The sequence below is a fragment of the Mobula hypostoma genome, chromosome 16, assembly GCF_963921235.1.
Source record: "Mobula hypostoma chromosome 16, sMobHyp1.1, whole genome shotgun sequence".
Taxonomy (NCBI): domain Eukaryota; kingdom Metazoa; phylum Chordata; class Chondrichthyes; order Myliobatiformes; family Myliobatidae; genus Mobula; species Mobula hypostoma.
This window is the reverse complement of record NC_086112.1, coordinates 28694576-28719071: the sequence shown is the minus strand read 5'-3', so window position 1 is coordinate 28719071 and position 24496 is coordinate 28694576. Positions and strand designations below refer to the sequence as shown.

Here is a 24496-nt window from a genome sequence, read left to right as displayed (position 1 = left end):
ATAGGCACTGTACGTATATAGTTAAATGACAATAAACCTGACTTAACTTGACATGATTTAATTTCAATCCCGATTCTCATTCTGACATGTCATAGCTCCTCGACTACCAAGATATTACCTCCAACCTGACGGTATAAATATCAAATTCTCCAGCTTCTGGTAATTTCTTTCCCTTGCCCTTTCTCTCTGCTTCTATTCCCTATTCTGGCTCCCCTCTTACCTCTTCCGTTTATCTCCCCGCCTATCAAATTTCAAAGTAAATATATTATCAAAGTATGTACTGTACATGTCATGATACACTACCCTGAGATTCATTTTCTTCCAGGCATTTACAGTAGAGACAAAGAATCACAATAGAATCAATGAAAAACTACAAAGATTGGTGATGTGCAAAAGATGATAAGCTGTGTAAATGCAATAAGAAAAACATAATAATAAAAATAAATATATAAGTACTAATAACATTAAGAACATGAGTTCTAGAGTCCTTGAAAGTGAATCTAAAGGTTGTGGAATCGGTTCAGTGTTAAGGCGAGTGAAGTTATCTGCACTAGTTAAGGAACCTGATGATTATTGGGACCCAAGGTTCCTGTACCTCCTTCCTGCCGGCAGCTGCAAAAAAAGAGCATTGCTTCAATTATGGGGGTCCTTGATGATGGATGCTGCTTTCTTGCAGCAGCAATCCTTATCGATATGCTGAATTGTAGGGAGAGCTTTCCCTGTGATGTTCTACGTTGTACCACTATTTTTACCAGGCTTTTCTGTACCTGCGGATTCGCATTTCCACACCAGGCTGTACTGCAGCTAGTCTAGATGCTCTCAGCAGTGTATCTATATATGTTCGTAAAGTTTTAGATGACATGCTGAATCTGTGCAAACTACTATGAAAGTAGATGAGTTGCCATGTCTTCTTTGTAATGGCACTTCCGCGCTGAATCTAAGACAAATCCTCTGAAATAATAATTTCTTTCCAACTCTGATCCCCTGATAAGGAGAGGCTTATGGACCTTCAATTTGCTCCTCCTACAGCCAATAATCAGTTCATCTATCTATCTACTAGTTATCAGTTCTCTCCTGTGCCCTTCCTTCCCTTTCTCCTCTCCTATCAGACTCCTCCTTTGTTAGCCCTTTAGTTTTTCCACCTCTCACTTCATTCCCCTTCCACCATCCATGCACCTTGCCCCCCCCACACCTGCTTCACCTATTACTTTCTAGCATGTACTTCATCCTCTCCCTCCACCTTGTTATTCTGTCTCCTTCTCCCTTTATTTTGAGTCCTAATTAAGGGTCTCGGCCTGAAACGTTGACTCTTTATTCCTTTCCACAGATGCTGCCTGACCTGCCAACTTCCTCCAGCATTTTGTGTGTTACTCTGGATTTCCAGCATCTGATGACTTTTGTGGCTGACAGTCAGATTTTCTTTTAAGGTGTGTAAATTTGCATCTTTATAATCTGTTCAATATCAGTTTCTGTCCAACTTCTTTAAAAAATGAATTAAACACCATTTAATTTACAAGATTTCAAATAGTGCTGAAAGCAATCAATGCCAAAAATTAATATTTTGATGATTAGCGCAATGATTTCAGTTTTTGTTCCTTTTGATCAGTTAAAGAAATAGATAAATAGAGTTAAAATCCTATGAACTAGCATGCCTGGGACTTTGAAGGTGCTAGATAAGTAGATTTTCTGGACTGTTGGTTGTTATTCCATCAATATCCAAGTTACTTTTAATTGACTTTTTTTAAGCTACTGCACTGTAGTACAATATTTTTTCCAGTGAACCTGGTAAGTTTATAGCGTGCACAGGGACCAAGATCCCAGTCAGTTGGAAGACAAGTCAGCAGTCAATACCTGGTAAGTCATGTGCTCAACACTGAGGCTTCTAAATAGTGTTTGATATTTAAGGTAATCCTAAAGCTGCAGAAGAGTAACCTGATCTTTTTATTAGAACACAGATCAACTTAGAGAAAAATAAATGCTAAAATATGCCATAGAACCTAACCCTAGTTCTGAACTTTCCTGCTGAGACTTTAGACCATGACACAAGAGCAGACTAAGGCCATTCAGCCCATCTCTTCTGTTCCATCATTTCATTATGACTGATTTATTATCATTGTCAACCCCATTCTCCTGCTTTCTCCCCATAACTTTTGACACCTGACTAATCAAGAACCTATCAACCTCCACTTTATAAATATCCAATGACTTGGCCTCCATAACCATCTGTTCCAATGAATTCCAGATTTCAGTACCCGCTGATTTAAGAAATCCCCCATCATCCCTGTTCTAAATGGACAACCCTCTATTATGAGGCTGTGCCCTCTGCTCCTAGACTACCCCACTATAGGAAACATTCTCTCCACCTTCATTCTATCTGGGCCATTCAATATTCGATAGGTTTCAATGAGATCCCCCTCAATCCTCTAAATTCCAATGAGTACAGGCCTAGAACCATCAAATGCTCTTCACACGTTAACTTTTCCATTCCCAGAACCATTCGTGTGAACTTCTGGATCCTCTCCAATGGCAGTACATCATCTCTTAGATAAAACTGCTCACAATACTCCATGCAGTCTGGCAAATACCTTATAAAACCTCAGCATTACAACCTTGCTTTTATATTCTAGTCCTCTTGAAATGAATGCTAGAATTGCATTTGTCTTCCTTACCACCAACTCAACCTGCAAGTTAACCTTTAGGGAACCCTACATGAGGAATTCCAAGTCCCACTCTACCCTGATTTTTGGAATTTCTCCCCATTTAGTAAATATTCTGTGCCTTTATTCTTTCTACCAAAGTGCATGACCATACATTTCCTTACACTATATTCCATCTGCCACTTCTTTGCTCATTCTCCTTATTTAAGTCCTTCGGCAGACTCCCTGCTTCCTCAGTACTACCTGCCCCTCCATCTATGTATCATCCACAAACTTTGCCACAAAGTTGTCATCCAAATCATTGATATTAACATGAAAAGAAGCAGTCTTAGCACCGACACCTGCAGAACACCACTAGTCACTGGCAGACAACAGAAAAGGTCCTTTTTATTCCCATTCTGTCTCCTGTCAGTCCGCCAATCTTTTATCCATGATATTATCTTTCCTGTAATACCATGGGTTCTCATCTAAAGCAGCCTCATGTGCAGCATTTTTTTTTAAAGGCCTTCTGAAAATCCAAGTAAACAACATCTACTGACTCTTCTTTGTCTGTCCTGCTTGTTGTTTCCTCAAAGAATTCCACAGATTTCTCGGGCAAAATTTCACCTCAAGGGAAACCATAGTGACTTTGGCCTATTTTATCATGTGCCTCAAAGTAACCCAAAACCTCATCCTCCAACATTTTCCCAACCGTTGAAGTCCGGCTAACTAGCTTATAATTTCCTTCTTCTGCCTCCCTCCCTTCTTAAAAACGAGAGTGACATTTGCAATTTTCCAGTCCTCTGGAACCATTCCAGAATCTAGCATTTCTTGAAAGATCATTACTATTGCCTCCACAATCTCTTCAACCACCTCTTTCAGAATCCTGGATTGTAGTCCATCTGGTCCAGGTGACTTATCTACCTTCAGACTTTTTAGCTTCACAAGCACCTTCTCTTCAGTAATAGCAATTACACTCACTTCTGCTCCCTGACAACTGTCGAATTTCTGGCATACTACCAGTGTCTTCCACAGTGAAGACTAATGCAAAATATTTATTAAGTTCGTCCACTGTTTCCTTGTCCCCCATTACTATCTCTCTAGCATCATGTTCCTGCAGTTTAATATCTACTCTCATCTCTCTTTTACTCTTCATGTATCTGAATTTTCCTATAGACCTATATTTTCCCTATACTTCTTGAAGTTTTAAAATAACGTTTAGAGTGAACACAAGTTACTACTATATACAAGATATAAAGTAACAGCTAAAATAAGATGGATGAATTATTTTCTCATGTGCATCCAATAAATTCATGAATTATAGAGTATCTCATGGCTTGGCCTTGGTAAGATCCCAAATTGCATATGACCATTTGCTGGTTGCAGCTTTAACATGTGGCTGTTCTGCTTCTTGCAACGCACATCTTAGTTATTCTTGAATTGCTATATTTCACCATACCACATGGCTCTTGCTTGCCAAATAGTAAATAAAGCTTGTCAGCTAGCCTATCTCTTATCAGCCCTCACTGGAAGTTCCTCTCCTCAACACCTATGTTGAACCCATTGCCAAGATGTACAGGATACATGTTGCAACTTCGTGTAGGTGGTTGTAGTGATAGTGCAGCCTTCTTCCACTGAAATAAGGAAGCTCCTGCACAGCTACAGGTGTCTTATTTGCTGTACTGTAACTCTTGAGTTACAGCTCTATAAAACTCTAATGAGACCACATTTGGAGCATTGGGTTCAGTTCTGGTTCCCTCATTACGGTAAGGAAGTGGAAGCTTTAGAGAGGATGCAGAGGAGATTTACCAGGCTACTGCCTGCATTAGAGAGCATTTGTTATGACGATAGGTTGAGTAAACTAGGGGATTTCCCTTTGGAGCAAAGGAGGGTAAGAGGTGACTTGAAAGAAGTGTATAAGATAAAAGACACAGATAGAGTGGAAAACCAGACCCTTCCCTTAGGTGGAAATAGCTAATATCAAGGTTCATAAATTTAAGGTACAGTCGGCCTTCTTTATCACGGGTTCCGCATTGGCAGATTCAACCAACTGTGGATCAAAAATATTTGAAAAAAAAATTCCAGCAAGTTCCAAAAAGCAAAACTTGAATTTGCCACGCACCAAGCACTACGCTGAATCTACGCGAATGAAGTGATGTGTAGGCATACCCTGCTGTAGCCTCCCGCCATTTCACAGATCCTCAGTCTCTCTCTGGCACTCGTTTCAGCATTGCTCGCCTCGCGTCTCGTTCCTTTGCTACTTGTGTTGTGAGCGAAAGGAAGGAGTTTAAGGTTAGTAAGGGATGGCTGGCTAGCTATGTAAAGCGCTACAGCCACAAGAACTTAAAGATCACCGGAGAATCGGCATCGGCAGCATCAGCGTTCCCAGAAGCACTACGATGGTTGTGTCTGTACTGAACACGTACAGACTTTTTTTCTTGTCATTATTCCCTAAACAATACAGTAAAACGACTATTTACATAGCATTTACATTGTATTAGGTATTATAAGTAATCTAGAGATGATTTAAAGTATACGGGAGTATGTGCATAGGTTATATGCAAATACTATGCCATTTTATATAAGGGACTTGAGCATCCACGGATTTTGGTATCCGTGGGGGGCCCTGGAACCAATCCCCCGCGGATACCAAAGGACTACTATAATTAGAGGAAAGTATGGGGGGGGGGGGTTCAGAAGTACTGTTTTTTTTAAATATAGAGTAGTAGGTGCGTGAAACATGCTGCCAAGGTAGTAGAGGCACATTCGTCAAAGAATGTGGAGGGTTATGTGAGAGGGAAGCGTTAAAAGGTCAGTGCAGAATTTTGGGCTACAGAACAGTACAGCACAGTACTGCCCTATGTTGGATGTCCTATCTGTTTATATATTTATTTCCTGTTTGCTTTGAAGGAACTGTATTAAAATGAATCATTGAGTAAAATGTTGAATTGAGTAATCAGTTTTTCTTACATTGCCTTTAACCTTATTTTAATACATTACATTAAACAAAACCTACTACAAAAAAGACTAAAACAATATCCTATTTCTTTTACCCTTTCAATCAAATCAGTTGATAGATTTTTTTTTGAAAGTATCACAAACCTAAAAGTAGTGGTGAGAGTTGTTACTCTTAATATCATAGCAGCATTCACTAAAACATGATAACAAGGTGCCCTAATAGAATTGGCCAGTCAGAATGAAATGAAAAACTTTCTCTACACTGAAATCATACCAAGGTGCAGTAAGGTGATTACAGTTGCAGGTCACCAAGCTATGTCTACAGGATGCTTCATGAAGAACTTCCACCTTCAACATGCTAAACAATATACCTTTGTCATACTATGAATGGAGCTGTTTACTGATAATTCCAGCCTTAGTTCCAATAGCAACACAAATTATCATGAAGCCTCACTACCCCACCATAGGAAGCTGTTCTAAGGATTGTTTTGTATCTGAATCTCCTAACAGATACTCGCATTTTCTACTACTAGTCCACTACCATCCCTGCCTACAGCCTTATGTTTTTAAAGAAACAATGGAAAACAAAATGAAAAAAAAATCAAATGAGAAAGTGAAAAAAATCAATGCTCAAAACATAAAACTACTCTTTGTAAAAAAAAAAGCGCCTGCCCTGCAGATTTCCTTTGAACTTACCTCCTCTGACTTTCAATACATGCTTTCCAGTATTGGATACGAACCCGGAGAAAAAATACTGGCTGTCTATCTATGCCCCAACTTTATAAATCTCATCAGGTTTCCCCTCAGTCTCTGATACTCCAGATACCAACACAAGCTTATCCAACATCTCCTTACACCACACGACCACTAATACAGGGAGCATCCTGGTTCAAATTTCAAAATAAATTTATTATCAATGTACATATATGTCACCATGTATGGACCTGAGATTCATTTTCCTGGTGTATACTCAATAAATCTATAGAATAATAACCACAACAGAATCAATGAAAGGCCGACCAACTAGGGTGTTCAACCATGGTGCAGAAGACAACAGATTGTGCAAATACAAGAAGAAGAAATAATAATAATAAATAAATAAGCAATAAAATTGAGAAGATAAGATGAAGAGCCCCTGAAAGTGAGTTCATTGGTTGAGGCAACATTTCAATGATGTGGTGAGTGAAGTTATTCCCCTTTGGTTCAAGAGCCTGACTGTTGAGGAGAAGTAACTGTTCCTGAACGTGGTGTTGCACGAGTCCTGAGGATCCAGTACCTTTGTCTTGATGGCCACAGCGAGAGGAGAGTATGTCCTGAATTGGGGAGGGTGTTGTTCCCTCATGATGGATGCTGCTTTCCTATGACAGCATTTCATATAGATGTGCTTAATGGTTGGGAGGGCTTCCTGTGATGGACTGGGCTGTATCCATTCAAAGACATTGGTGTTTCCATATCAGGCTGTGATGTAGCCAGTCAATATACTCTCCACCACACATCTATAGAAGTGTGTCAAAGTTTTAGATGTCATGCCAAATCGCTGCAAATCCCTAAGGAAGTAGAGGTGCTGCCGTGCTTTTGCCATAATTGCACTTACATACTGGACCCAGGACAGTTCTCCTGAAATAACACCAGCGAGGAATTTAAAGTCGCTGACCCTCTCCACCTCTGATCCTCCGATGAGGACTGGCTCATGGTCCTCTGGTTTTCTTCTCCTGAAGTCAATAATCAGCTCCTTAGTCTTGCTAACAATGAATAAAAGGTTGTTGTTATTGCACCACTCAGTTAGATTTTCAATCTCCCTCCTATATGCTGATTCATCACCACCTTTGATTTGGCCAACAACAGTGGTATCGTCAGCAAATGAATATGGCATTGGAGCTGTGCATAGCCACACAATCATAAGTGTAAAGCAAGTAGAGCAGGGGGATGAGAACACAGCCTTGTGGTGCACCTGTGCTGATGGAGATTGTGGAAGAGAGTTTGTTGCCTATCCGAACTGACTAGGGTCTGCAACTGAGGAAATCCAGGGTCCAATTGCAAAAGGAAGCATTGAGGCCAAGATCCTGGAGTTTATTAATAAGTTTAGAGGGAATTATGGTATTGAATGCTAAGCTGTAGTTGATAAAAAGCATCCTGATTCATGCATCTTTGCTGTCCATATGTTCCATGACTGACTGAAGAGCCACTGAGATAGCATCTGCTGTGGACCTGCTGCTTCAGTAAGCAAACTGAAACAGATCTAAGTTGCAGGCAGGAGTTGATATGTTTCATCACCAAACTTTCAAGACACTTAACTGTAAATGTAAGTGCTACCAGACCCTGTCTTTAGTACTTGATCAGGTACCCAACTGGGCCAATGCTTTTCGTGGATTCACCCTCCTCTTCTACATCATCTCCAATGCTTTGACATTGTCCCTATAATAGGGTGATCAGAAATGAAGGCAATACTCCAGATGCCAGTTGAGTCAGTGGAAAGGAAGACAAATGCAACTAGATTCATTTCAAAAGAACTAGAATACAGAAGCATGGATGCAATGCTGAGGCTTTATGAGACACTGGTGAGACCTCACTTGGAGTATTGTGTGCAGTTGGGGCCCCTTATCTAAGAAAGGATGGTACAGCCTCAGAATAGAAAGGAATCCCTTTAGAGCAGAGAGAACGAGGAATTTCACTCACCAGAGGGTGGTGTATCTGTGGAATTCTTTGTCAAAGATAGCTATGGAGTCCAAGCTATTGTATATATTTAAAGCAGAGGTTGATAAGTTCTTGATTAGTTAGGGCATCAAAGATTATGACATGAACTCAGATGGAGGCGGAGTTAAGATGGCGCTAAACGGCGACTCCTTTGCTTGCATCTTCGGAAACAGCTCTAATTCCATCTTTAATTGGGAGGAGAAGATGGCAGTGTGACGCAGCGCGCGCAGCTCTCCGGTGAAATGATATCGTACCTGTTAAATAGGGGCCATGGACAATTCTGATTTGATGAAGACAGACGTGAGAAGCAGAGGAACATCTGGAGAAATTTCTGAAATGCTTGGTTCGCTGCTGTTGTTACTGAGCGATCGAGAATCTCCGGAGGGTAGGCCCCAAAATCCCCAGCTTTGCCTGCTACTGGTGACCGAGGCTGAGGACGAAACGTTCGGATAGACATGGTGCTCGGTACTGGTGTCAGAGGGCTAATCAGAGCTCGAAGTTTTCGGACAACTCAGAGTCAGACTGTGGTCGGGCATGGCAGGGAGAGATTTCTTCCTTCTCCCGTCTGCGTGAGATGTGGGACTTTCGAGAAACTTTGAACTTTTTTTTACTGTGCCATGGCCTGTTCTTCATCAAGTTATGGTATTGTTGCACTGTTGTAACTATATGTTATAATTATGTGGTTTTGTTAGTTTTTCAGTCTTGGTCTGTCCTGTGTTTTTGTGATATCACCTCGGAGGAATATTGTATCATTTCTAAATACATGCATTACTAAATGACAATAAAAGAGGACTGCGTGTCCTCATAATCTAATCTAATCTATTTTTCCTTTTCAGGGTTCTTCTGAAGACCCTACCTGGAGTTACATGCAGACTTCGGTTCTTTGCGGGAATGGGACCCATTCTCGGGGTTTCAGGACCGGCCGTTGTTCAGAACGCCAAGGGTTCAACCTGTGAGTCCGGCTTGTATTTGGAAGCCTAAGATCTCAGGGCTCTGGAGATCGAGGGTCAGTGTCACGGCAGGAGACTCGTGTGTCATCGGGAAAATTTTTCGATGTGGGCCCGAAGACCCGAGATCTTTACAATCTGCAGCTACAGAGCTCATTAAAAGCGACAAAAAGGACTTATTAACATAGTAAGCCAGCTGGTTACTGTTACGTCTCCCGCTCGCTGTGAAAATGGGGGACAACTCCCTCTCCTTTATTAGGTTTGTCGAATGCCAAATGAAATGCGATAGTCTTTGGGGTAACTGCAAGGTCTGTGTCTTTGCTATTGCCTAGCTCATGCTTGTGCTCAGCAGCGGGTGCGCTTTTTTTTGGTTGGGGGGCAAGGGGGGATTGTTGCCTTGCTGCCACTTATGCAGGAGGGGAGCTGGTGGAGGACTTTGGGGTTCTCGCGTTTAACTCTCATTCATTCTTTGGGGCACTTCTGTTTTTGTGGATGTTTGCAAAGAAAAAACACATCAGGATGTATATTGTATACATTTCTCTGACATTAAATTGGACCTTTGAACCTTTGAAATCATTAGAATGGAGTTGAATGGTGGAACAGACTTGATGAGCCAAATTTCGTAAATCTGCTCTTATGTCTTATGGTCTTATGACTGGTTTACATTTGCCAGTTAACACGCATATAAACAATTTTAACAAAAAATAAATCTGAGTTTATTGCTACTTACCTTCTTGACTAAGATACTACCGCCTACAACTTGTTACTATTACTGCCCAAAATCTAGTCAGATCATTATTTCAACATTGTGGCTACAAGGACAGAAACAGTGACTGGTAGCTCAATTTGTAACCCATCAAAGACTTTCCCCTATCTGAAAAGTTCATATTCATTGCTTAGCAGAAACAATACCACTGCGATAATAATGAAGTAATGACACCACCCAAGCAGAAGCAACTTGCTCATATCAATTCTCAAGTCATTGCCATTGATATCCTTCTCCTCCTCCTCTTCCAGCCCTTTATCTTTCAACCCACCTGGCCTCACCTATCACCTTTGAGCTTCCCCTCCCCCCAGCTTTCATTCTGGCATCTCACGCCTTCCTTTCCAGTCCTGAAGCAGGGTCTCAGCCCAAGATGTTGACTGTTTATTCATTTCCACAGATGATATCTGACCTGTTGAGTTCTTCCAGTGCTCAGTGTGTTCTCTGTATTTCCAATATCTACAGAATCTCTTGTGTTTTTCATATCCTTTAGTCTATCACAGCTGTAGGATAACTGCAAAATGTATTATTCTCAAGCACTATGCTAGCTCACAAAGTTTTTACTGACACATCATATCTCTTTGATTTATATTGCTAAGATAAGAATAGTGGACACAGCCTCATATCCCCAAAACCCAAGAGGAAAAGTGAAACATGAGTGACAAGAAGAATTAAAGATGGTATTAAGCCAACAGTATAAACTTATAAAATTGCCAGGAACTGCAGTAGTCCTGAGGATTGGGACAAATTTACAACTCAGCAAAGGAAGAACAAAGGCAAGATGAGAGTACACAGTCATAAAACCTAAATATTTACTAGAGCAACACATACAAAATGCCAGACGAACTCAGGTCAGGCAACATCTATGCTGAGGAATAGAGCTGACGTTTTGGGCTGAGATCCTTCATCAGGGCTGGAAAGAAAGAAGGCCGAAGCCAGAATAAGAAGGTGGAGGGAGGAAGAGAGCACAAGCTAGCAGGTGATATGTGAAACCATATAGGGGGAAGGTGGGTGGGTCATGACTGGGAAGAGAGATGAAGTGAGAAGCTGGGAGGTGATAAGTGGAAAATGTGAAGGCTGTTGAACAATTTCTTCTCCTCCTCCCCCTCCCTTAACTTTCTTATTCTGGCTTCCTTTCTAATCCTGATGAAGGGTCTTGGCCCAAAACATTACATTGACTGTTTATTCCCTCTATGGATGCTGCCTGACCTGCTGTGTTCCTTCAGCAATTTGTGGATGTTGCTCCGTATCTCCAGCATCTGCAGAATCTCGTTTTTCTAAAAAATTAGTAAGTTTTTATACGTGAACTAAAAGCAAAAGACTAGCATGGACAAATGTGGTCCCATTGCAGAGACTGGCAGAAGTATTTACCATTTATAATTGGGAATAAGGAATCTGCAGTGAGATCGATTAATTTGCATCTGTCTTTCTTTTCTTTTTAAATCTTTTTATTAAATAAGTATACAAAGGGTAACCCATAAAGGCAATAATACACTGTTAGAAATTACAGGAGATATTAATACAGAAGAAAAAATTGATACAAACAGTGCAATTTAAACATAAAATAATATAGTAAAATAATAGTATACTAATATATATATATATATCAATAGAGAAAAGGGAAAAAAAACCAAAAAAAGACCCCCAAAAAAAACCCACCGTGCAACTAAACTAAAAGCAAAGCAAAGCAATGGGCTAACCTGGAAACAGGTAGAGTTAAAGAACTTAAAATCACATCATCAAACCTGACCTCCATTAAAAAGTTAAAAAAAAAAGGCAAGAAGGGAATATAAATATGGAACAAAAGAAAAAAAAAATTACATTAAATGAAAATATTGAATAAAAGATCTCCAGGTCTGTTCAAATTTAAGTGAGGAATCATAATCTAATTCTAATTTTCTCCAAATTTAAGCATAATATCGTCTGGGAAAACCAAAAAAAGGTAGTTGGAGCATTAGGCTCTTTCCAATGTTGTAAGATACATCTTTTCACCATTAAAGTAAGAAATGCAATCATTCTACGGGCTGAAGGGGAAAGATTACTGGAAATTTTAGGTAATCCAAAGATAGCTGTAATAGGATGAGGAGAAATATCTATATTCAATACCTTTGAGATAATATTAAAAATGTCTCTCCAAAAAGTTTCTAGAGTAGGACAAGACCACAACATATGAGTTAAAGAGGCTATCTGCCCTGGACATCTATCACAAAAAGGATTAATATGAGAATAGAAACGAGCTAATTTATCTTTGGACATATGTGCTCTATGAACAACTTTAAATTGAATTAGGGAATGTTTAGCACAGATAGAGGAAGTATTGACTAATTGTAAAATCTGCCCCCAGTCATCCACGGAAATAATAGAACCCAATTCTTGTTCCCAATCTAACCTAATCTTATCAAATGGAGCTTTCCTAAGTTTCATAATAATATTATAAATAATAGCCGTTACACCTTTCTGACATGGATTAAAGTTAATTATAGTATCTAAAATATATGTAGGAGGTAGCGTCGGAAAGGAAGAGAGTATAGTACTTAGGAAATTCCTAACTTGGAGATATCTAAAAAATGTATTCTTGGTAAATTATATTTATTAGATAATTGTTCAAAAGACATAAGGGAACCATCTAAAAATAAATCCAAAAACCGTGAAATACCCTTAGTCTTCCAAATTTGAAACGCACGATCCGTAAAAGAGGGAGGAAAAAATGTTACCTAAAATAGAGATCGCTAGCCCAAATTGGTTGAGATCAAAAAATTCTCTGAATTGAAACCAAATACGCAAGGTATACTTAACTATCGGGTTAGAGACCAGTTTAAGGCGTTTCAAATCAAAAGGAAGAGAGGAACCTAAAATAGAGCCAAGTGCATAGCCCTGAGCAGATTGTAATTCCAATACTACCCATTTAGGAATGGATAGTGTATCTTGGTCAAGTAACCAACATTTCATATGTCGAATATTAATTGCCTAATAATAGAATCTAAAGTTAGGTAATGCTAGACCTCCATCTCTCTTGGCTTTCTGTAAATGTATTTTACCCAATCTCGGGTTTTTATTTTGCCAAATAAATGAAGAAATTTTAGAGTCAACTTTATCAAAAAAAGATTTTGGAACAAAAATCGGTAATGCCTGAAATATATATAAAAATTTTGGCAGAATAAACATCTTAACTGCATTAATACAACCAATCAAAGTTAAATATAATGGAAACCATTTAGATGAAAGTTGAGTAATATGATCAATTAAGGGTAAAAAAATTAGTCTTAAATAAATCTTTGTATTTACAAGTAATTTTAATCCCAAGATATGAGAAATAATTATTAACCAATTTAAACAGAAAGTTATGATACAAGGGAAGTTGTTTATTAATCGGAAAAAGTTCACTCTTACTAAGGTTTAATTTATAACCTGAAAAAAGACCAAATTGTGCTAATAAATCTAAAGCAGCAGGGATAGATTTTTGAGGATTAGAAATATATAAAAGTAAGTCATCAGTATACAGTGATATCTTATGGGACTTTAGGCCCCGAGTTATCCCAATAATATTTGGAGATTCTCGAATTGCAATTGCAAGAGGTTCTAATGCAATATCAAATAATAAAGGACTAAGAGGACAACCTTGTCGAGTACCTCGAAAAAGAGGGAAAAAAGGTGAGCTTAAAGAGTTAGTACGGACCGAGGCCATAGGAGAATGATATAACAGTTTAATCCAGGATATAAATTTCGAGCTAAAATTAAACATTTCAAGCACCTTAAATAAGTAAGGCCATTCTACTCTATCAAAAGCTTTTTCAGCATCTAAAGAGATAACACACTCAGGAACCTTTTGTGAGGGGGTATAAACAATATTTAACAGCATGCGAATGTTATAGAAAGAGTAACGACCTTTAATAAAACACGTTTGGTCTTCTGAAATAACAAAAGGGAGTACTTTTTCTACTCTGTTTGCTAATAATTTAGAAAAAATTTTACAATCAACATTTGATAAAGATATTGGTCTATAAGATGCACATTGAGCAGGATCTTTATCCTTCTTTAATATTAGAGAGATTGACGCTCTATAAAAGGATTCGGGAAGTTTACCAAGTTTTAACGAAGCCTCCAAAATGCTACAGAACCGAGGGATTAATGAAGGTGCAAAAAACCTATAAAATTCCATGGTAAACCCATCAGGGCCAGGAGCTTTCCCCAGGTTCAGAGAGGAAATAGCATTCTTAATCTCATCAGTAGTAATGGGAGTATCAAGCATAGAAGACATATCCTGTGAAATCTCAGGGAAATCTAGGTTATCTAAAAAGTCATTCATATATTTAGAGTCTCGTAAAGACTCAGATTGATATAAGGAAGAATAAAAATCAAAGAAGGTTTGATTGATCTCCGCATGATCAAATATCAGTCGATCATTCTGATTATAAATCTGATTAATTTGAGATTTAGTATAATTAGACTTCAGTTGGTTAGCCAACAGTTTACCAACTTTGTCACTGTGTACATAAAAATCACTTCTTGTTTTCTTTAATTGGTTTACAATCGAGGATGAAAGAAATAAGCTGTGCTCCATTTGAAGTTCAGTTCTTTGTTTATACAGCTCCTCAGAGGGAGCTGTAACATATTTCTTATCAATTTCCTTAATCTTGTCCACAATTACCAACTCCTCCTGCTTCAACTTCTTCCTCAAAGCAGCAGAATACAAGATAATCTGACCACGAATATAAGCTTTAAAAGTATCCCAAAGAATGTTCACAGAAGTATCCTCTGTGTAGTTGATTGTAAAAAAGAAATCAATCTGTTCATTCATAAAGTTAACAAAATCCGAGTCCTGAAGCAGCAACGAATTAAAACGCCAGTGTCTATTATTTTGTATATTGACCTGAATTTTAATAGAAAGCTTAAGTGGAGCATGATCCGAAATGGTTATAGAATCATAATCACATTTAATCACTGAAGAGATAAGCCGAGAGTCAATAAAAAAAATCAATTCTTGAATAGGAATGGTGAACATGTGAAAAAAAAAGAAAAATCTTTTTCCTGAGGATGCAAAAAACGCCAAATGTCCGTCGACCCAGAATCAGAGAGGAATGAGTTAATCAAAGTTGCAGATTTATTAGGTAAGGTCCGTAGAGGAGCCGAACGGTCCAAAACTGGAGATAAGCAAGTATTAAAATCTCCGCCCCAGATCAATGAAAACTCATTCAAATTTGGGAACTGATTAAATAATGATTTATAAAATTCCGGACAGTCCATATTGGGAGCATAAATGCTAACCAAAACTACCTTTTTATTGAATAGTATACCACTAACCAGTAGAAATCGACCATTCGGATCAGAGATAATATCATGTTGTACAAAAGTAACTGAGGAGTCTATAAAAATAGAGACGCCTCGAATCTTAGCGTTAGAATTCGAATGAAACTGTTGTCCCTTCCAGATTTTAAAAAAACGTAGTCTGTCCCCCCCTCCGCACATGGGTCTCTTGTAAAAATAGAACATGTGCTTTAAGTCTCCGGAATACTTTAAAAACTTTTTTCCTCTTAATAGGATGATTAAGACCATTAGTATTCCAGGAGACAAAATTAATAATAGACTCCATAAACCCTAAAGTCAACCCGCAAAAAAGAGGATTGACGATAGGTTCGACCCACGAACCAGGAAAGGGAACAGAACAAACCAGAGATAACGGGTAGGAGAACGCAACCAATGCTTCAGTAATGTAAATAGCCCAAGAAGAAAAAAACTAAAATGTGAAGCCCCTCCCACCACCCCCATCCCATGACCCCAAGGCTAAATCTAAAGCAGACCCGCCAGAAAGAAGCAAGCACTAGAACTACCCCCATTACTTCCGATAGACGCTCACTAAAAAAAGTGTAAATATAAAAAGATCAGCTAGTTATAAAACAGTAAAAGAATAAAAAAAGTAGAACAGTTAAGACAAACACGATATAAAACAGAGAAAAAGCCGGAAAATATAAAGAAAACCGTAACAGACCACAGACCCTATGATAACCAAAAAAAAGAAACGGAATTATTAATATAAAACTAGTTAGGAAAACCTACAGAAAAAAGTACATTTAAAGACTACGAAATTTAAAGCCTCAAAGGAAATACACGAAATGATGCTGAGGGAATAGCCACCCAGAATCCCCAAGGAAAGAGAAAGGAATGACGCAGTTAGAAAGAAAGTTTGGCAATCATATTAATTAATCAAAAAAAAACTTTTCTGCCCATATAAAGCAACCAAAAATTAAACCCAACAGATTCACAACCTCCAATCAAACTGAGATAATTAAAAATTACGATTAAGATGTTGAAGGTGAAAATTGATCCAGATAACTCTGGGCATCCGATAGAGATTCAAAAAAATGAAGGGCTCCATCAGGCGTACGTATCCATAAACGCGCAGGGTAAAGCAGTGCTGGTTTTAAATCCATCTTGTAGAGTTCCGACATCACAGATCTGTAACGAACCCGTTCATCCCGAATCTGTTGCTGAAGTCCTCCACAAATCGGAACTGAAGATCCAAAAAATCAATATAACCTTTAGATCGAACAAATCGAAGCAGTTTCTCCTTGTCTTGAAAGTAATGAAAACGTAAAATGACATGTCGAGGTTTATCTGACTTAGACGAATATGATGGAACTCTGTGAGCCCGATCCAATAACGGTGGTTGGTCAGGAAATACGGTAGGAAATGCATCTTTTAAAAGTTGAGAAAAAAATTTTATAGGGTTGTCAGATTCAACAGCTTCATGAACACCAATAATTCGAATATTCTGCCGTCGCATTCTGGATTCTAAGTCAGAGTTTTTAAAAGTCAGAAAGTCCAGTTTTTTCTTCATTGTAGTAATTGTTTCTTCAATTTTCTCCATCTTGAGTTCATTTTGTTGCGTGGATTTTTGAAGATTAGATATAGCCGACTGATGTTCCATGATAGATGTTTGCATTTTATCGATTGAATCCGCAATTTTCTGGAAATTAATTGAAATTTCCACGCGAATCAGCTCCATTATAGAGGTTGAAATTTCCCTTTGAATTAGATCCGATATAGCTTTCAGAGTCAACGGTGGTTCAGTCGGAGAGAGATCAGTACCTCTCGGTCTAACCGGAGGTTTGCCATTTTTCCCATTTTTTCCGTTCTTGGACATAGCAGACCTTAAAAGCATCCGAATATCAAAAAGCCCAATTTGTTTCAGATTATCGTAAAAGTCGATGCCTTGATGGTTAGTTAAATATAGCTGATCATAAGAAAAAAAACTCAGAGGTAATGGAGCGAGTCAAGAGCACGACTTCACTCCATGAGCTCTACCGGAAGTCTCCTAATTTGCATCTGTCTTTAAGAAGAAAATACACAAAATGCGCCAAGTTATGAACTTGAAGAAAGATGTAAAGAGGATTCAGGAGCCATGGAGAAGACAAGCAAATAGATAAAAACATAAATGGAATACAATGTGAGAGTGTGAGGTCATCCATTTCAGTGCACCTAACATAAAAGTACACAATTTGTTAAATGGTGAAAGATTGGGCAAGGTCAATATTCAAAGAGACTTGGGTGCACTGATTCACAAGCTCAATTCACAGGTACGAACGGCAATTTAGGAGGGCAAATGGTATGTTAGCCTTTACCAAAAGATATTTGATTTCAGAGGCAAGGAAGTCTTTCAAAGATAAAGAACAGCTTTATTTGTCACATGTACATCAATATATACAGTAAACTGTGAAATTTGTGTCAATGATCAACACAGTCCAAGCAGCAACTTACAAGTGTCACCATGCTTCTGACAACAACATAGTATGCCCACAACTTACTAACCCATACATTTTTGGAATGCTCAAAGAAATCAGTGCACCTGGAGGAAACCCTTTTGTCACAGGGAGAATGTACAAACTTACAAACTCCTTACAGATTCTTACTGCACCTATATAGTCTGCCTTTGAGAACATACTGGACGTAACTAAGCCAAAAGCCATGGATGAACCATAAGATTAATAGTCTGCTGAGGGCTAGATCTGCAGCATTCAAAATTGGTGATCCAGAACTATACAACAAGTCCAAGTGCGGCCTGCAGAAGGCTATTTTAAGAGTGAAAAACCAATTCCAATTGAAGTTAAAGACCGAATAGGATGCACATCATCTCTGGCAGGGTTTACAGGCCATTACATCGTAAAAGGAGGAACTTAATATCATGAATGGCTGTGATGTTTCCAGATGAACTCAATGCCTTTTATACAGGCTTTGAAACAGATAATGAAACTACATCTATGGAAGTCCACGCAGTATTTGGTGACTCTGTAACTTCGTTTCAGAGTTTGATATCAGAACTTCTTTCATGAAAGTAAACCCTCGCAAGCTGATGGTGTACCTGGTAGGGTGCCGAAAACCTGTGCCATTCTCCAGATGGCGCTCACGCAGTGAGGTCACTTCTCGGCTTCACTCTGTTACTTTTTCATTTTATATCTATGATCACCTTTATTTAATTCTACTTTTAGCTCTGGATTTTGAACTTCGAAGAGATGAGCAGAGAACCAGCTACAAAACCGGAAGTTCGAGACACTAAACCTGCAAAAGACACCGATGGCGACGGAAAAAAGAAACCCGATCCTAAACATCCTGAGATAACTTGAGAAGTGTTGATGAATGTGTTTTGAGATCATGCTGATGAAATACGTCGAAGCTTTAAAGAAGAGATTTCGGCAATTTTGCAAGCTTTTGGTGCGCTTGATCATCAAGTTCAACAGCAACAAAACACTATCACTGAATTGAAGGAAGATGCACAAAAGAAAGATGAAAAAATGAATTTCCAGCATCTGCAGAATTCCTGTTGTTTGCGTTTTTGAATTTCCAGCATCTGCAGAATTCCTGTTGTTTGCGTTTATGAATTTCCAGCAACTGCAGAATTCCTGTTGTTTGCGTTTATGATGTGTGCTGCTTGAAAAAAATCAAGAGTTTGGAACAAGAGGTTTCTTCGACAGATAAACAGTTGGAGAGTCTTACATTTAAGATTACTGATTTGGAAAACCGATCTAGAAGAAAGAACTTACGTTTAATTGGTCTCTCCGAGGGAGTTGAAACAGGAGACCCTTCAGTATTCTTCTCGAAACTTTTAAAGACTGTATTTAGCTCTGAGTTCCCGAATGACCCTCCATTGCTTGACCGTGCTCACAGAATTTTTCGGAATAAATCAGATTCTGAAGCTAAACCGAGACCAGTAATTATCCCATTTCATTATGTTCATGTTAAAGAGCAACTCATACGAGTAGCCCATCGGCAGGGAATGATTAAATTTGAAAACCATCAATTCCAGTTGTATGAGGACTCCAGCCCTGAGTTAATGAGAGCGCGATTGGCTTTCAAACCTCTGATGATGGAGTGCTACCAAAAAGATCTTAAACCAGCATTACTGTATCCCGCTCGCTTAAGAATTTCTCCTCCGAACAGCTCACGACTTTTTTTTTCAACTCTACAAGTGCTGCTCGAAGATTTCTGGAAGAATTTGAATCAGCCGCCACGGTTTAATTAATATACGATCTTTGGGATATTGGCTTTGGCTTCTCGTGTTTTTTTTTCAATTTCTATTAATCATACGATTCATTTTTGAAGATCGACTTTTATAAGTATAAGACTTTCAGTTTTGATCAGTAGTGTTGCTATTCTTTATACTTAATTTTACCGTTATTATCGGTTATTTTCTTTTTTTTTAATAATGTATGTGGGGGAATATTAAGTTTTTTCCCCTGTGGCATAATTAAGATGGCGTTTTGTTTTCTTCTTTCCATTATACTTTTGTTTTTTCACCGCGCCATCTTTTTGGGTTCTTCTCCCCATAATACTTTTCTTCCCCCCACAATACTTTTCTTCCCGGTTACGCCTTTTCTTATACTTAACTGTTTTGCCTTACAAATATTTTACATTGAATAATACGTATTGGTATCTCTTTTCTTTTTATTTTATTAGCATGTTAGTGATTATAATGCTAAGATATTTTATTTTACTGTACTTAAGTTTATTGTTTTTTTTTGCTGTTATAGTGTAGTATTTTCTCAGGTGGTCTTTTTACCAACATATACTTGGGAGCTGCCTTCTGGAGAAATGGGGGTAGATTTAGTCTTATCTAGCTTTCTGGCCTCTCGTGGCTTAGTTTTAGGGTTTCTTGGGCGGCAGGCAGGGGGGCTTTTGCTTTTTTTTTCATTGGGCTAATTCTGAACTACAACAATGTCTGCTTTGTCGCAACTTCCGTTTCCTTTCTGAATGCTGGTTCTTCTTCCGGTTACATGGGTTTATACTCTGGTTAACACTTTATATACCAAAAGACTGATTTATGGTTAACATGGCTCAGAGGATTAACTTTGTTTCTTGGAATACAAATGGACTAAACCATCGGATTAAAAGGAAAAAGATTTTTAAAGTATTCCATAGAATGAATGCCCATATTATTTTTGCTCAAGAAACTCGTGAGGAAAGAGGATAATCAGCAAGTTTTGGAAAAATTAAGTCTCACTCAAACTCCAAAGCTAAAGTGAGAGGAGTTTCAATTTCATAGATTCTTCAATTGCTTTTGTACATCACAACACCTTCTCTGACCCGAATGGTAGATTCTTGTTAATTACTGGTTTACTTTTTAATAAGAAAGTTGTTATGGTTAATGTTTATGCCCCGAATGTGGATTACCCTGAATTTTTTAAGCAATTATTTACCTCTTTTCCTAATTTAAGTGACTATATGTTGATAATGGGGGGTGACTTTAATTGCTGCTTAAATCCTTCGATGGATAAATCTGTACCAACTCAGGTGCTACCGAATAAGTCGGCCTCTCTTATCAATTCGTTTTTGATTGATTCTGGAATCTCCAAGATTTGGAGATTTCTACATCCTAAGGATAAAGAATTTTCTTTTTTTTCCACACATACATCATACTTATTCTAGGATCGACTTTTTTTTTCAGACTCTCGTCTAATTCCATCTGTAATTGAGTGTAACTATGATATCACTGCCATATCTGATCATGCACCATTGAATCTCTCTATTAAGTTATGGGATATACCTTCTAATACCAGACAATGGCATTTTAATTCTAACTTACTTCAAGATTCAGATTTTGTAAAATTTATCAAGGATCAGATTGACTTCTTTTTTTTAACCAATACTACGGATGAAATTTCCAGCGGGGTTATATGGGACACTTTTAAAGCTTATATGCGTGGTCAGATCATTTCTTACTCGGCTGCATTGAAAAAACGCACTAAAAATGAAATATTGGTGTTGATTGACAAGATTAAAGATATCGATAAACAATATGCCATTACTCTCAATGAGGAGCTTTACAAACAGAGAGTTGAACTTCAAATGGAACATAGTTTACTTTTAACATCGTCAATAGAAAATCAATTAATGAAAACAAGAACTGAGTTTTATATACATTGTGATAAATCTGGTAAATTATTGCCAATCAATTAAAAACAGCTTCGGTTAAACGTCAAATTAATAGGATTGGTAAACCTAATGATATCTCTACAGTTGATCATGATGAGATTAATAAATCTTTTCAAGAATTTTATACATCTTTATATCAGTCAGAATTTCCTCATGATCCTGGGGAGATGCAAGTTTTTTTAGGAATTTGAACTTTCCGAAATTAACACCCGACAAACGTTTAAAGTTAGAAACACCTATTACTGATGAAGAAATAATGGGTGCTATTTCTTCAATGAATCCTGGTAAATAACCCGGCCCAGATGGTTATACAGCAGAATGTTTTAAGTTTTTCTCTTCTATTCTTTCTCCCCAGTTGTGCAGAGTTTTTAGAGATGCAATTATTATAGGTAAACTGCCACAATCATTTTATGGAGCTTCCATTTCCTTAATTTTAAAGAAAAATAAGGATCCCACTGAATGTGCGTCATACAGACCGATATCCTTATTGAATGTTGATTCCAAGGTTTTTTCTAAAATACTAGCATCTAGGTTAGAAAAGGTATTACCTCAAATTATTTCTGCGGATCAAACTGGATTTATCAAAAATCGCTACTCATCCTTTAATATTAGGAGATTAATAAGTATTATTTATACTCCTTCAGTGAGAACTCCAGAATGTGTTATCTCATTAGATGCTGAGAAAGCTTTTGACAGAGTTGAATGGCCATATTTATTTACTACGCTTGAGAAACCTAATTTTAGCCCGATATTTATATCCTGGATTAAATTGATATATCATACTCCCTTAGCTTCGGTATTGACTAACAATCAAAGATCTCCCTTTTTTCGATTATTTTGTGGCACTAGACAGGGCTGTCCTTTAAGTCCTTTATCATTTGATATTGCTTTAGAACCTTTAGCAATTGCAATTCGAGATTCACCGAACATTTTTGGGATTACTCGTGGGAAGGAGATACACAAGTTATCATTATATGCAGATGATTTACTATTATATATGTCTGACCCAGAAAAATCTATTCCTGCAACTTTATCCTTGTTGGATAAGTTCAGTAAATTTTCAGGTTACAAACTGAATCTTAATAACAGTGAACTTTTTCGGTTAAATATGATGGTTCCAATTTATAAGTATTCACCATTTAGATTAGTTACTGATCAATTTACTTATTTAGGAGTTAAAATTACTAAGAAGCACAAGGATTTATTTAAGTTTAATTTTTTACCCTTACTTGATCAGATTAAAGGTTTGATAACTAAATGGTCACCAATGTTTTTGTCATTAATTGGTCGGATCAACGCTATTAAGATGATTATTTTACCTAAGTTTCTATATTTATTTCAAGCATTGCCAATTTTTATTCCAAAATCCTTTTTTGATAATGTTGATTCAAAAATTTCCTCATACATATGGCAGAATAAAAATCCTAGATTAGGTAAAAAACACTTACAGAAGCCCAAAAAGGAGGGTGGCTTAGCATTGCCAAACTTCAGGTTCTACTATTGGGCGATTAATATTCGTTATTTAAAATTTTGGACATGGAATTGGGATACAGTTCCAAGTCCACAATGGGTCAATCTTGAATGCAATTCTGTTTCAGGATTTTTGTTGGATTCTATTTTAGGGACCCCACTTCCTTTCGACTTTTCTAAACTGGATAAACAAATGGATAACCCAATAGTTAAATATACTCTTCGAATATGGTTTCAGTTTCGAAAAATTTTTGGACTGAATCAATTCATTTTAACTAGCCCTATTATATCTAATTTTCTTTTTCAACCTTCTTTTTTGGATCAAGCATACCTGGTTTGGAAAACAAAGGGTATAATACGTTTTTCTGATTTATTTTCAGATAATTGTTTTATGTCTTTTGAACAATTATCTAATAAATATAATTTACCTAGATCACATTTTTTTTTAGATATCTACAGATCAGAAACTTTTTAAATACTGTTCTTACTACCTTTCCGATTTCATATTCTATTGATATATTGGAAAAAATTTCGGATTTAAACCTTTTTCAGAAAGGTTCAACAGCAATTATTTATAATATGATAAGGAAAATAAATCCAGATGTTTCCAATACAATTAGGAATGACTGGGAAAGGGAACTTAAGCTTACCTTACCTACTGAGAAATGGCAAAAAATTTTCCAATTAGTTAATTCTTCCTCTATTTGTGCTAAACAGGCGTTGATACAGTTTAAAGTTGTACATAGGGCTTATATGTCTAAGGATAAATTAGCTCCTTATTACTCTCATATAAACCCTTTATGTGATAGATGTCATTCGGAGATAGCTTCATTAACTCATATGTTTTGGTCTTGCCCTTTATTGAAGAAATATTGGGACGATATTTTTGATATTATTTCCACTGTTTTGAACATTGATTTACAACCTCATCCTATTACTGCCATTTTTGGTTTACCAATGATTGAAAAACATCATTTGACCCCTTCAGTTTGTCAGATGATCGCTTTTGTTACTTTAATGGCTAGAAGATCTATACTATTGAATTGGACAGAGATTAATCCTTCTACAACATTTCATTGGTTTTCTCAAACTATATCTTGTTTAAATCTAGAAAAAATTAAAAGTGTTATTTTTGACCCATCTATTAAATTTGATGAGACTTGAGAGACCATTTATTCAATACTTCCACATGATGTAATTTGTCCCCTGCCAATCTATTTTGTGATTTCAATATATAGAGAGAGGAGCGGAAGTGGCGACACTATTGGTTCTATCTGAGATATCATAATAGCCCTTTCTTTTCTTTTTTTTTCTTTAGTTTGGGTAGATTTTTTTTAAAGAGGATTTTTTTTTTCTTTTTCTTTTCTTTTAACTACAATATTTTATATTTTATGTATACTCTTTTTATATTTTGTTGTTAATCTGTATGATTTTGGGATGTTTCTAACTATGTGCTACCTGACTGTAAACTTTAGTAATTATTATCAATTAACATAATCCCAATTATTATGTACTTTTTGTAACGTGTTTGTTGTTGAAACTAATAAAAAGATTGAAAAAGAAAGAAAACCTGTACCAACCAACTGGTGGATGTGTTCAAGGAC

At 37.3% G+C, this 24496-nt stretch overlaps 1 protein-coding gene across 1 annotated transcript in view; it reads right to left on the bottom strand.

Annotated features, from left to right (window-relative positions):
• hsd17b4 (hydroxysteroid (17-beta) dehydrogenase 4) overlaps positions 1 to 24496 on the bottom strand; it is a 133106-nt gene that overhangs the window by 30973 nt on the left and 77637 nt on the right. The gene's annotated exons all lie outside the window — the stretch shown is intronic.